The sequence below is a fragment of the Bacillus rossius genome, chromosome 1, assembly GCF_032445375.1.
Source record: "Bacillus rossius redtenbacheri isolate Brsri chromosome 1, Brsri_v3, whole genome shotgun sequence".
In the NCBI taxonomy this organism is placed as follows: domain Eukaryota; kingdom Metazoa; phylum Arthropoda; class Insecta; order Phasmatodea; family Bacillidae; genus Bacillus; species Bacillus rossius.
This window is the reverse complement of record NC_086330.1, coordinates 276,937,401-276,949,747: the sequence shown is the minus strand read 5'-3', so window position 1 is coordinate 276,949,747 and position 12,347 is coordinate 276,937,401. Positions and strand designations below refer to the sequence as shown.

The following is a 12,347-nucleotide window of genomic DNA, read 5'->3' as shown; positions in this document are numbered from 1 at the left end:
TGCTTGGCGAACTCACGCCCCGAAGGGGGCCCGCGCGGCCATACTGGGTTATTTCCATGACCACCAGCTAGCAGGCCACCCCGGGGCCGAACAAACCGCGGAGGCAATCAGGGTCTCCTTCCACTGGCCCGGCATGGGACACGATGTCCGGGAATACGTCCGACGCTGCCACACTTGCCAGCAGCGCAAGGCCCGGAGGACAGACGGCGAGGAGCAACAGCGACCTCGCCGCCCGCAACACCCATTCCACACACTAGCTCTAGATATCATGGGGCCCTATCCCCGCAGCAGCAAAGGCAAGCGCTTCCTTGTAGTACTAACAGACCTGTTTACCAGATGGGTCGAGGCCTATCCGGTCTCCAACGTCCGGTCGGGAACGTTGATAGCGCTGATCGACGGAGAGGTAGCCCCTCGCTTCGGGTACCCAGCGGTGCTCCTATCGGACAACGGATGTCAGTTCACGGGAGCCCGCTGGAAACAGGCCTGCAGAAGGTGGGGGGTGAGCCACCACACGACGCCGACGTATCACCCGAGGGCCAACCCAACCGAGAGACGGAACCAAGAGATAAAGGCTCAGCTCCGTCTCCGGTTGGGAGAGGACCATTCAAAATGGGATACCCATTTGCCGAACCTCTTATACTGTCTGAGGCGTCGTACGAGTGCCGCCACGGGTTACTCGCCGGCAGAGCTGGTCATGGGGCGGAACCTGGCGCTGCCAGGAGAATGCCGGGTAGAGGCGGCAGCCACAGAAGCCGGATGGGGCGAATGTCTCAATACCGAGCTGACCAGAATGCAGGAGAGGGCTAGGCGGAGACAGGAGGCCTATCTACAGCAGACGACACCACAGTCCACTAGACCCCCCCCTACTCTGAACCCCGGGGACCAAGTGTACGTCCGACAGCATCCTCTGTCGTCAAGGGCAAAGAACTTTTGTGCAGGTCTAGCCCCGAAATGGGCGGGCCCCAGGACCGTTCTGCGACAGGCGGGGGCCACATCGTACTTAATACGTACACCAAGCGGGAGGCCCGCAAAAATTCACAGAGACCAACTGCGCCTAGCCGCGGGGGAGAGACAAGCTCCAAGGGACACGGACAGGGGAGAGGGGTCTGCCTCTACACCAGTCACCGACGCAAACCAAGCCAGCCGTGACATGGACGGAAGGTGGGACGAGGACATGGCGGGACAGAAAGAACAAGGAGACGTGACAGAGACGCGACCGGCAGCCGACACAGGGGCAGCCATGAAAGGAACGGAGACAGGAGGGGCAGAAGAGAGCGTAATGGAACCAGCCAGGACATTTGGGGAACCAGACGAAACGACCGCCGACACAAACGTGATCCAGTTCATCACGGAACCGGACACGGACGGGGAGGACGAGGAGGGGAAAGACCCAGACACCCCTCTCTGGCCCCTCAATACGAGTCTGGCGGACTCGTCGTTCATTATGACCGTCACCGAACCAGACTCAGATACAGAACGGGGGGACACAGAGGGGATGGAGGAAGAACTGATGGGGGTCCTGACAGGTGAACCAGGATCTTCGGGGTGGTCTGCCATCCCAACCACGAGGATGGGGGGAAAGGGCAGGACATTAGACCCCAACTGTTCGCTCAGCCCCTCAATTTCCAGAAGCGAATCTGGGGAAAACTCCCGACCTAGGAGGATACGGCGGGTACCCACCTACTTACGGGAATTTCAGTGCAATAACCTACCAAAGGCAAGCCACCACACTAACACAGGATCCCGACTCAGTGTCATGAGTTTACTGCCACCCTTCGCGAGACACCCGCACACGATACACACCAGAGGCCAAGACACTTCCTACCCTCTCGTTTCTACGATCAACGAGTGCAACGGCAGATGCGATTAAGAGACGTTGACGCGCATAATGGCCTTGTGGGAGGGGGGGGCATTTGACGTCGACCCAGAGGCCACCCTAGCTCCTACAGGCCGTTATGGCGCGTCACCGCCTTCTTCTGTGCGCGGGCGTGTGCGGGAGCCAGTGGTGCCACCTTCATTAAATCAGTGTCCCTCCGACGTAGTTTTTTTTATGTATATTTTCTTTTCTTTCAGCAGGACATAATTTTTATTGTAAAAACTATAATATCATCCATCATGTATAATTTAAATTAGAAGGGTAAATAACATGTATTTTAATATGCACGGGGTGAACAAGTCGCGGGTTCCCGTCCACGAGGACGTGAGATGCTGCACGAGACGCGCGCGGGGAGGGGGTCGGCGCGAGCAGAGGGCAGTCGCGTCTGGAGAACCGCGGAGGAGTGACGTGTCGGCCGCGAGCTCTCGCCAAGACGAGTGAAACGGGTGAGCATAGAGGCCTCCGGGCTTAACGTCAGTGACGCGGGGAATAGATCAGCAACAGTCTTCGAGTCGTGTCAGGCAGTTCGAAACTATGGAGATTAGTATGTAAACTATTGCCAAGGGGTCGCCTTATTGTAAATAGTTTAGTTTTCTTTTTATTAGTGTTTCATAATTTTTTCCTTTCCTCTCGTATGTATGTATATATATATATATCTTTATTCGCTTGTATAGTCATGCATTGCCTAGGATAAAATAGTACCATTGTGTCATGGACGAGACCTCGCCATTTTAATGGGACATTTCAGAAACTGTGTCCGCAGGTAGTGCTTGCCTGAATTCGCTATAGGACAGGAAATCAAAGCCCTGCCGGTTTGGGACAAACGCCATCGGTTAGCGCCGCGACGCCGGCGCCTACTACTTCCCATAGGCGGCCGTGTAAGGGGAAATTCTCGTGTAGTCAGGCCTCACCTAAGAACGGTCGTAGGCGGGAACTGAGATAGCCCCGTGCCAGTGCAAATAGTGGCCAATAAAAAGAGTGAGTGCCACGAAACCCTATGTAGTTTCATTATTAGCAGGCTAGATCCTCTTAACTGCCACGCGGCCCGAAACCCACCCCCAACTGAGCTAGCCCAAGAACCTACACAACCAATAAGGGGATCAGCCCGCTCGACGACAGTACTGCTCGATTAGGTTATTGGTTATCGACTGTAGTTTTAGGAACACACAAAACATATATATGTGTGTGTGTGTGTGTATATATGTGTGTGTGTGTGTATATATATATATATATATATATATATAGAGAGAGAGAGAGAGAGAGAGTGTACAAGATGTTGTAATAGCAGGGGGAAAATGTTTTTCCAGCCATTTATTTTCCACTTCCCAGACGGGCGCCCGGGCCCCTAAGGCTACCGGGCCCCTGGGCATTTGCCCCTTTTGCCCCCCCCCCCCCCTCTCTCTCGGGGGCCCTGCGTAGTGGGACACTTTTTCGTGCGTGCAGCCGGTGTTCATCGATTTATTAGACGTTGTCACGTCAGAAAATCCTTTTTGAATATATTCAAGGACAAATCAGAATTTTTGGTGACCTTGAATAGTCACAAAACTTTGTGAGTACAGAATTATTTTACTTAACTCCTTTCATGTCGGTTTCGAGGCACCCAGTGTCGATGCCTGCTCAGAATGCGCTAGTCGTCAGTCAAAAAATCGAAGCTGTAACGGCTGAAGAAGAAAGAGCGTGTCTGAGACTTCAGCTAATGGTGCACAAGAAGAGAACAGATGGCTTTACGAAAGATTGAAAGAAGATACAGAAGCTGCGAATTACTTTCAGCTACGATTGCCAAATAAAATAATAATAATTTTGCTACCAAAACGCCCGAATCAAGCTGTGTATTACCTACGTCAAATGTACCTCTACAACTTCACAGCGAGGTAAAGAAATTCGCACTTAGCCCGTCTTCTCGTCACCACTTGGGCTCTGGTTCCGCACGCCACTTTATCGAATCCGTATAACGCCTACGTAATTTATTTTGCGCTATCAGTGCGGACTGCGCTATCAACGCAGGTGCTGTTGCCCCGACGCGACGTGTGCGATGCTGACGCACGCAAGACGCTATACGCACCACATAAACATAAACACACTGCACGTGCACACTGCACGATCAGTTGCCTGCGATTTTTTTCTGTCTGCGCAGAACTTAACATTCACACAGCCACAGAGGATGTACCAATAACAATAACAATAATAAAAGTGGTGAGCTGGTGACTGGACACAGACGGTATCTAGTTGGGTGGAACGCTTGCTCACGAGCTCTCAGATCAAGCATCAAGGCAAGTTTATGAAAATCTAGCATATTTATTTTAAATTTATATTGCTGAACACTTATATTGGACGAATTGTTTTGTTTTTTATTCCAGTGTTATTAATTTATGTCTATGTGTGTAGGCTATGATTGTTTTCTGTTCTCATCCCGAAATTTTACGTGGTAAAATATTAAACTTAAGTTGGAAAAATATTTTCGAGTTAAAATGTATTGAGGGTACGAGATGTTACAGTAAAAATTAAATAATGTGGGCTATTAAATTAACGCTGTGACTTTTGGATTTGTACATAACCGGAAAAACCACTCGAAACAAAATAATGTTAAATTTGTCTGTAAATTTGTCAGATAATTACTTTTTATCTGTTATTTGTAGTTGTACGAAAATATTTCAGAATGCATATACTTATCCAAATCCATTAAACGTTAAATGGGGACCTACATTTGGCCATCTTGGCTTGTTAAAAATAAATTTTAAAAAATCTGTAATTTATTATTTAAAATTTTGATCTAGTTTATTTTTAGTTTTTTGTTTTATTGTATTTATTATAGTGTGTATTATTTGCCTTATTTCCAAGTAGGGCAAATAATAATTAAATTAAATTTGGTTAGGTGAGTTACATTAAAAATATGTATTATAAAGTTAATTGTACATTATATGAATTAAAAATGTAGCCGACATAACCTTTCACTTTAAAGGTTATTCGTCAGATTTCGTATAAGTTGCAATTCTGCAGAATTAATGCATTTCTAACATACATAATATGCTATTACTCAAATAAATTAATGCTAGGTTTTAATTTAAAGAACTCTTATGTGAGAGTACTCTTTCTTATATTTTGCGAAGAACGATTATGTGCTCCTTATGTTTTGTGGATAGCTATTTTGTGCTATTTCATGCTATAACACATGCTCTCATAAGCTCATTCTTTCGAGACCACCCAATGCGCTTTCATTAGTAAAAAAACCAACCCTTTGAAAATTTTATTAAAGGCTAATGTTATATATCTCCAAGAACATAACACCTAACATAACATTCCAGATTCCACATTCCACATTGTCTTTTTTCAATTTTTAAGTAGGCCTTGGAGGTCAACATTCATGTATGTAAACTCTTTAGTAACATGTGTATTTATACTCGTAATAGTATAAATTTTTGAATCATCCTTGTTTAGAATATTAATTCAACAAATTTGTATTTTATGTTATTTTAAACCTTACATTTATTTGCACTAGCCTACCATAAGTACTTTCACATTGTGCAAGCAGAGTTTGCGGCATAAATGTTACACCCACCTATCTTCAGGATTTTATCACTTATTTAAATTAATAAATAAGAAAATCCAGGAGTGGTACAGGTATGCTCTCTGCATTTAGTTTGCTCGTTATTTTGAAAATAGGGTGACTCAGATTTTTCAATGACAAAAAACTGTGGAAAGGAGAGATTTTTCTGTAATTTTAAAACAAGCGTGTGCGGAAATCTTAAGAAATGTTAGCATCACCAGATCTCAATTTTAATTATTAGTTTTTTTTTATAATAATATCAAAATATTTTAGAAATGCTTGAAAAGCTTTGTTTTTAGTCCTGTGAAAAATTTCACTTTTAGTTATTATTTGTCTTATTTTACAGAAGCCCTGATTCTACATACATAGGTACCTATTGTTGTTTGTGATCTCATGGTTAACTGAGATAACAGAGGCGTCTAAACTATAGTATGACTCATCCTCAGATTGCAGTTTGCATGTTAATGGGATTTTATTCTGCCGACCTCCGTAGCATAGTTGTAAGCAAACCGGCTTACATTGTGAGGGGTCCTGGGTTCGATTCCCAGGTAGGGCATGGTTGTACCATATGCATGCTGATTATTGATTATGATATGACAACAATATTTGAACAAGAACAAATTGATCCTGTTGGTGTAAGCTGTAGGCCTCATAGCAAAAAAAATATATATATCTCTTTTCCTATGTATAATAGCTGCTATTAAGTAGTGCTGTCCTTGTTTCAGGGAGTTCTGTTGCCAGATATACCCAAAGAGCACAAACGTTTTAGACACAACTTTATAATGTAATAACAATTTATAAAAATGTACCTACAAAAATATTTTTGAAAGAAAGATTTGGAATAAGAATTTTTAAAATACATTTTCTTGCTGTATTTCAGTAAGGAAATCATCTTATTACAAAAACATTATTTTAAGATTTTTTAAAAAATTGCATTTTGATTTGAAATGTACAGTACGTACAATTATCAAATTTATTATCTAGCATATTAGTTGATTCTTAGTTGTGCTTAGTATTACTTAAACAACATTTCTAAATTTTTCACCTTTTCTCCTCTTTTCCCACAGCGATACCTATGTGAAAAATCAGAACTACAGATTTATAAAATATGGCAATATCCGTTAACCAAATAAAACCACATTCATTCTTTTTTTTTACCGCGAATGTGAATTCAAAAATATTTATAATAAACTTATGTTTATATTGAGTTTAAATTTATCTTGCCAATACTAATATAAGGGTTCCATTGCTTTTTAATTTTTAGAATAAAATCCACCCCTTTGTACAAATCAAGGTGTATTGTAAGAATAAGAGAAAGTAGTTTAAGGTATCTATTAACTGTTTTCAATATCATAAATTATGTTTTATTTGATCAGAAAATATTATTTATTAATTTTAATACCACATTTACAATTATTCACTCCTTATGAAGAAGAATTTTAGAAAGTAGTTATAGATAGTTGGAAGATTATCCATGTTTTTAAATCATACTGCATACCTAACTGATATGCTACTTGATTAGTTTCAGAGGAATTTCTTTTATAGTAAAACCAAATTGACCTGTTTGGTTAATTTTTATTATTCTAACCAAATAATGTACGTCTTACTTAATTTGTTTCAAAGTATGAATTTTTTTTTTTTTTTAATAAATTAAAACTTACCCCCATTTCATCCCCTAGAAAAATTAATTTTGATAAATAAAAAATAATACAATATGAAACTCTACATGCAAGTTGTTCTTTCTTAGTTTCCAACCCCTAGTTCTAGCAGAATCGGAAGTGTTCATTTTTCATTTTAAACCCATACTTAACCTTTTTACCCACTTATGAGTTGAATTTCACATACGGTAATGGTAAAATTGTGGTTGGTTGTTTTGGTCATTTTTATTATTGGTACTCAATATCGTTTATAATGCTTGATTAAATTCTGAGATGTAATTTTATGTCTTAAAACCTATTTGCCCCTTTGTCACTCCTTAGGTGTTTAATTTTGCAAAATGGTAACATTTTGGTTGTAATTTTTCATATGTTTTTTATTGTTACCCAATATCTTTTCTTATTCTTGATTAGATTTGGAGAAATAATTGATTATCTTAAAACCATATTTATGCCTTTTTCACCCTCTTAGGGCTGGAATTTCTTTAATTATATATAGCTTAGTTTTTAAGTCAGCCAAAGACAGTGCAAATAAAAAAAAATCATCCAAATCCTTAAGTAGTTTTTAGTTGATGTTCGAACAGACAAAAATTTTAAAAATATTTTTGACTTCTAAATAATGTAAATAGGCTTTTCCAATAATAATTTCATTCAATGTACAGACTTTTCACTTCCAACAGTTTTTTTATTATTGTAGATAATATCAAATATTGTAATAGGATAATATGGGAAACGGACAAAAAAAATGTGAGACATGTTGTTCAGCGAACCTGGCGGCGTGGACTGAACCTACGCTTTGGAAACGGCGGTAAAAGGCATTGAAGTGTGTTTGGTGCTATAAGATGATCAGGGATGTAGCTAGGAAAATGTGAGTGTGGGTTGCCTGCAAAAAAATGGCGACACAGCAAATTAAATACCACAACTTTAACGTCAATTGTTTTAGGAAAAACAACACCCCCGTTTAAATTTAACCAAATTTTCTCAACCATCGTTAACGTTCACTTCTATTTCAAGCGAATTCTTCTGTTCTTCTGTGCTGCCCAATGCTGAACTGCAGTTTTAAATGGGTTGTCTTGGACATCTGGACCTTCCAGCGAAATGCGAAGCAGGGAATCAAGCGTGAACTCACTCAGTCTGTTTCTCAAGTCAGTTTTTATGAGCTTCATTTGAGAGAAATCTCTCTCACAGTCAGCTGTGTGAAGTGGAATGACTCTGTACACTTGTGCGAGTTTGGCTATATTTGGAACCAAACTGCCAATTGTTTTGTCAGTGCAAAGAAAGTGGACCACTTCTGTACAAGTCTTTTTCCTGTGGTTATCAGCCATGTATTGCTTGATTTCACACCATTCTTGTAGGCAAAGTCTTGATTCTAATCCAAATCTTGCAGACAACAGTTTTATAGCTTCTGTTCCATACACATCAAAGCGATGGTCATGAGGAGATGGAAGATGTGTAGGGTTAAAAATGGAAAAACATGTTAGAATGTCACAATCGGTAAATCTGACTTGAATGTTTTCAATTAGTGTTTGGAGGTACTGTAATTTAATGTTCTTGAAATGAGCAGCATTTGTTGGCTTGGTGTGAACTGAGACACCTTTACTTGCACACATTTCCAAATATGATGCAATTTCCCTCTCATTTAATCCTTCAAAATCTTTCAGTCTCTGAAGTTTGTTGATGGTTGAATCTACAAAAGACCTATCCACTCTGACACTCATACAACAGATTAATGTTTTAGTATAGGCCTACATGTCACTTTTGATGCTGCAATAGAGTGGTTTGCTTGTCACTTAACACGGAAGATAGGAAGGTCCTTTGTTGACGCCTGGCGGCACTGTTATCTCTAAATCATCAGACGCGCGGCGGCAAACGAGCCAGGCTAGGCGGCACGGAGTGTTTGACCTTGTCTTTGTCCCTCCAACGTAAGGAAAGAGGGGGAGGAATGGTTGCCTAGCAACGTAGAGACTTGGGGTGGGAAGGAAGTAGCAGAGAGCTTCTCTGCAGCGGCACATCACACGCAGCAAGACTGTCTAAAAATAGCTCATCCCCCTTCCATATTCACTCCTCCAGCTCCGGCCAGGCGGCAAAAACTGCTTAGCGCAACAAGGAGATAACATTCCTTGCCATACATCCAGGAATAGAGATATGGTTTTTAGATAAAATTAGTGTGGGTCGGCGATTTCCGAGTGTGGGTTTCACCGCCCCATGCCGCCCCATGTGGCTACATCCCTGGATGATGGTTCTATTTGCGAATAAATAAACACATTATTATGTGAACAGTAATTCAGAATGGCCGGAAATATTTGTGCGGTGTTTGGCTGCAAAAATTACAACGTTACTAACTGCTCAAAGTCTTTTTTCAGATTTCCAGCGGACCCAACGCAGTAAGTGTTTCGCGTTTCGTGCATTCACAATTTTAACCCCTTTGTTTTATATTTTTGTCTCTTATTATAAAGTAATTATTTATTATAATTCCTTACCATTCTTGTAACATGATTTGTTTGCAGCAGTTTCTTTCGGTTTAATTAAGGATTTTTATTTAAAATGCAGTCACATTTTCAGGTGAGAAATTAATTTCATACATACAATTTACTTCCGTTACTAAAACTAGTTGTTCTTGTTTTCTTAAAAATAAAACAGCTGGAAAACCAATTAGATACTACATACTACTTGTTCAGTTAATTTGATAGATTATATTTTGCACATAATTACATATCTATCTTTGACACATACCTTTAAATAAAGCCTGAGAACATCTCTGTATGAATAATAGCATTAAATTTGTTTGAATTTCTAGTTTTGGTAAAAACAGCACTTAATTGTGTAAACATGTTGCCTTTAATATGCACGTAAAATTGAATTACGCGGGGCTTTCTTCAGTCCACGCCGCTAGAATGCGCTGCAGTCTGGTGTCTCGCGCTTCGCCAATGCTAATTGGCCGGAGTTTCCCATATTATCCTATTACAATATTTGATAATATTTAATTTTTTGGCTCTGTTTGACCATGCTACATAATGAATGGGATGTCATTATTAATAGTGACCGACTGCTACTTAATAGTTTCTCCAGTAAAATATTAATTTTGGTGTTTTGATATGATTTTTTTTTAATTCAAAGATCTATAAAAATATTGTCAAAAGACCTTTTCATAGTCTTAGAAAAATCAATAAATTAGTAAAATTGAAAAATTATTAAAACTTATAACTATTCATCTTATACAAAATAAGAATTTTAATGTTAACAAGTGGTATCAATCTGACTACAGTGGACACATGAGACAGACTACAGTCCATCAAACATGTCAACAGTAAACCAAAAACTCTTCGGCAGAGAGGTTTGCAAGTGTGGAGTTGTAGTTATTCATCCAAATAGGACTGCAGTTTGCCGGTCCAGCGGGTCAGCATACAGACAGACAGGTCACCTCCAATGCCATAGCTTCAGATACATGGAGTTAGGAATTGTGACAGCATGCTGTGACATAGTTGAAGTCATTTTTTTCCATTGCCATATTGTTCCGCCCAAAACATTTCAAAAATGATTCTTGACCATGTTGATTATTTGGCAAGTAAGTATTAATTAAAATATCCGTAGTTAAAAACAGTAAATTTCATTTAAAAAAAGTCATTTAAAATTGTTTCCACATTGCAAACACTACACTTCAGCCTATGTTTTCGGCATCTAACCAATATGGCGTAGCAAATAACTATTTACTTTATACTCGAAAATGTCATTTTTTCTTTATACTCAGTGATGTCATTTATATTTTTTTCCATAAAGATTGTAGACACAGACAGTGATCTTCCTTAGACTTTTTTCACAGTTAGATGTAGACAGTAATATTTATATTATGTTAAGCGTCAGTTGTGCAAAATTTTGCCAAGAAGTACGTACCAAAATTCCACTTTAAGGGGTAGGAAAAGTGAAATGGGATAGTTTTTAGAAATCTTGTGTAAACAGTGACATACCTCTTGTTTTTAATTTCAAGTTTGCTAAATTTCATCAATGTGAAATAAAACTATAAAATTGTTTGAAAAAACATGCAGAGAAAAAAAACTCATTTGTATATGTATGAATTTATGCAAATATTCACATACCCAATCAATCACTTTGTGTTTGTAAGATTTATTTTTATTATAAGTAAAAAAAAATGGTATATGCCTACCTAGTGTAAAAAAGGGGGTTGTCTGTAAAGTCGGTTTACGGATGATAATTTTACGTAATAACATCATAAGAAAACACTGATGAAAGATTGCATACTTTTTAATTTTCAAATATTATTTACAGTTTTTGTAAGTTAAATTTAATTAATTTGTTTAAATATAATCACGAACAATTAGTTAAAAAGCATGCCTTAACCTGTTTGATATTATAGATGATTTTCTAGCACGGTGGTTGGCCGATTCTTGCACGCTCGGCTCAGGCAGAACGTGACAATTTTTCGTGCGTGCAGCCGGCGTTCATAGATTTATAAGACGTTATCAGGTCAATAACAAAACCAATAGATTGAGCTGTGTACTTTAACAATTGTTCACTTTCTTGGTATAGTGCAGACATGGGCAAACTTTTAAGGAGAGGGACAGATAAAATAATTAATTATCTAGGCGGGCTAAAAAAAATTGAACTAAAAGCATTTGTAAAAGTAATAAACATTATTTTTGATTTTTACATCACATAGCCTACAACTTATATGCTATAATTTTAAAAAAATTTAGAAAAAAAGTTACAAAAATTGATTATTCTTTAGTTCTTTAGCAAAACTATAGAAACACAAGCCAGACACACAGCCGCAGAGGTGACTTGAAACTGACTACGTGACTGTCCGAACTACACTGACCTTGAGAACAGACGAAACGAAAATGGTAGCGCCCGACTCGTTCCGAACTTAGCCGAGCAACACCGTGCCCTCTACACACCAGGCACTGTGAAGACACCAGTGTGAACACTGTCACATTCATGGTACTCCGCCATGCTACCGATCTACAGACATCTACTATGGCACTACGCCTATGCAATGTTGCGCGCAAACTCTGTTAATATTAGACGTGGTAATACCATACTTAAAACGCAATGAAAAGAAAACCGTTGTTCTATTTTAGCTACACAGAAAATACATTTTGTCCTATATGTAATTGTAGGGGTTTTCAAAACCATGTTGCAGGCTGGATTGACTAGCCCAAAGGGCCACACTGGGCCCACGGCCGTACTTTACCCATGAATGGTCTAGTGGCTGGCGTGTCTGGCTGGTGGACCAATGGGACCGGGTTCGATTCCC

At 39.7% G+C, this 12,347-nt stretch overlaps 1 protein-coding gene across 1 annotated transcript in view; it reads left to right on the top strand.

Annotated features, from left to right (window-relative positions):
- Positions 1-4,087: 4,087 nt before the first annotated feature.
- LOC134527619 (stimulator of interferon genes protein homolog) overlaps positions 4,088-12,347 on the top strand; it is an 87,628-nt gene continuing 79,368 nt past the window's right edge. Inside the window, exon 1 of the mRNA XM_063360463.1 lies at positions 4,088-4,146. The gene's annotated coding sequence lies outside the window, so the exon portion shown is untranslated. The remainder of the gene's footprint in view (positions 4,147-12,347) is intronic.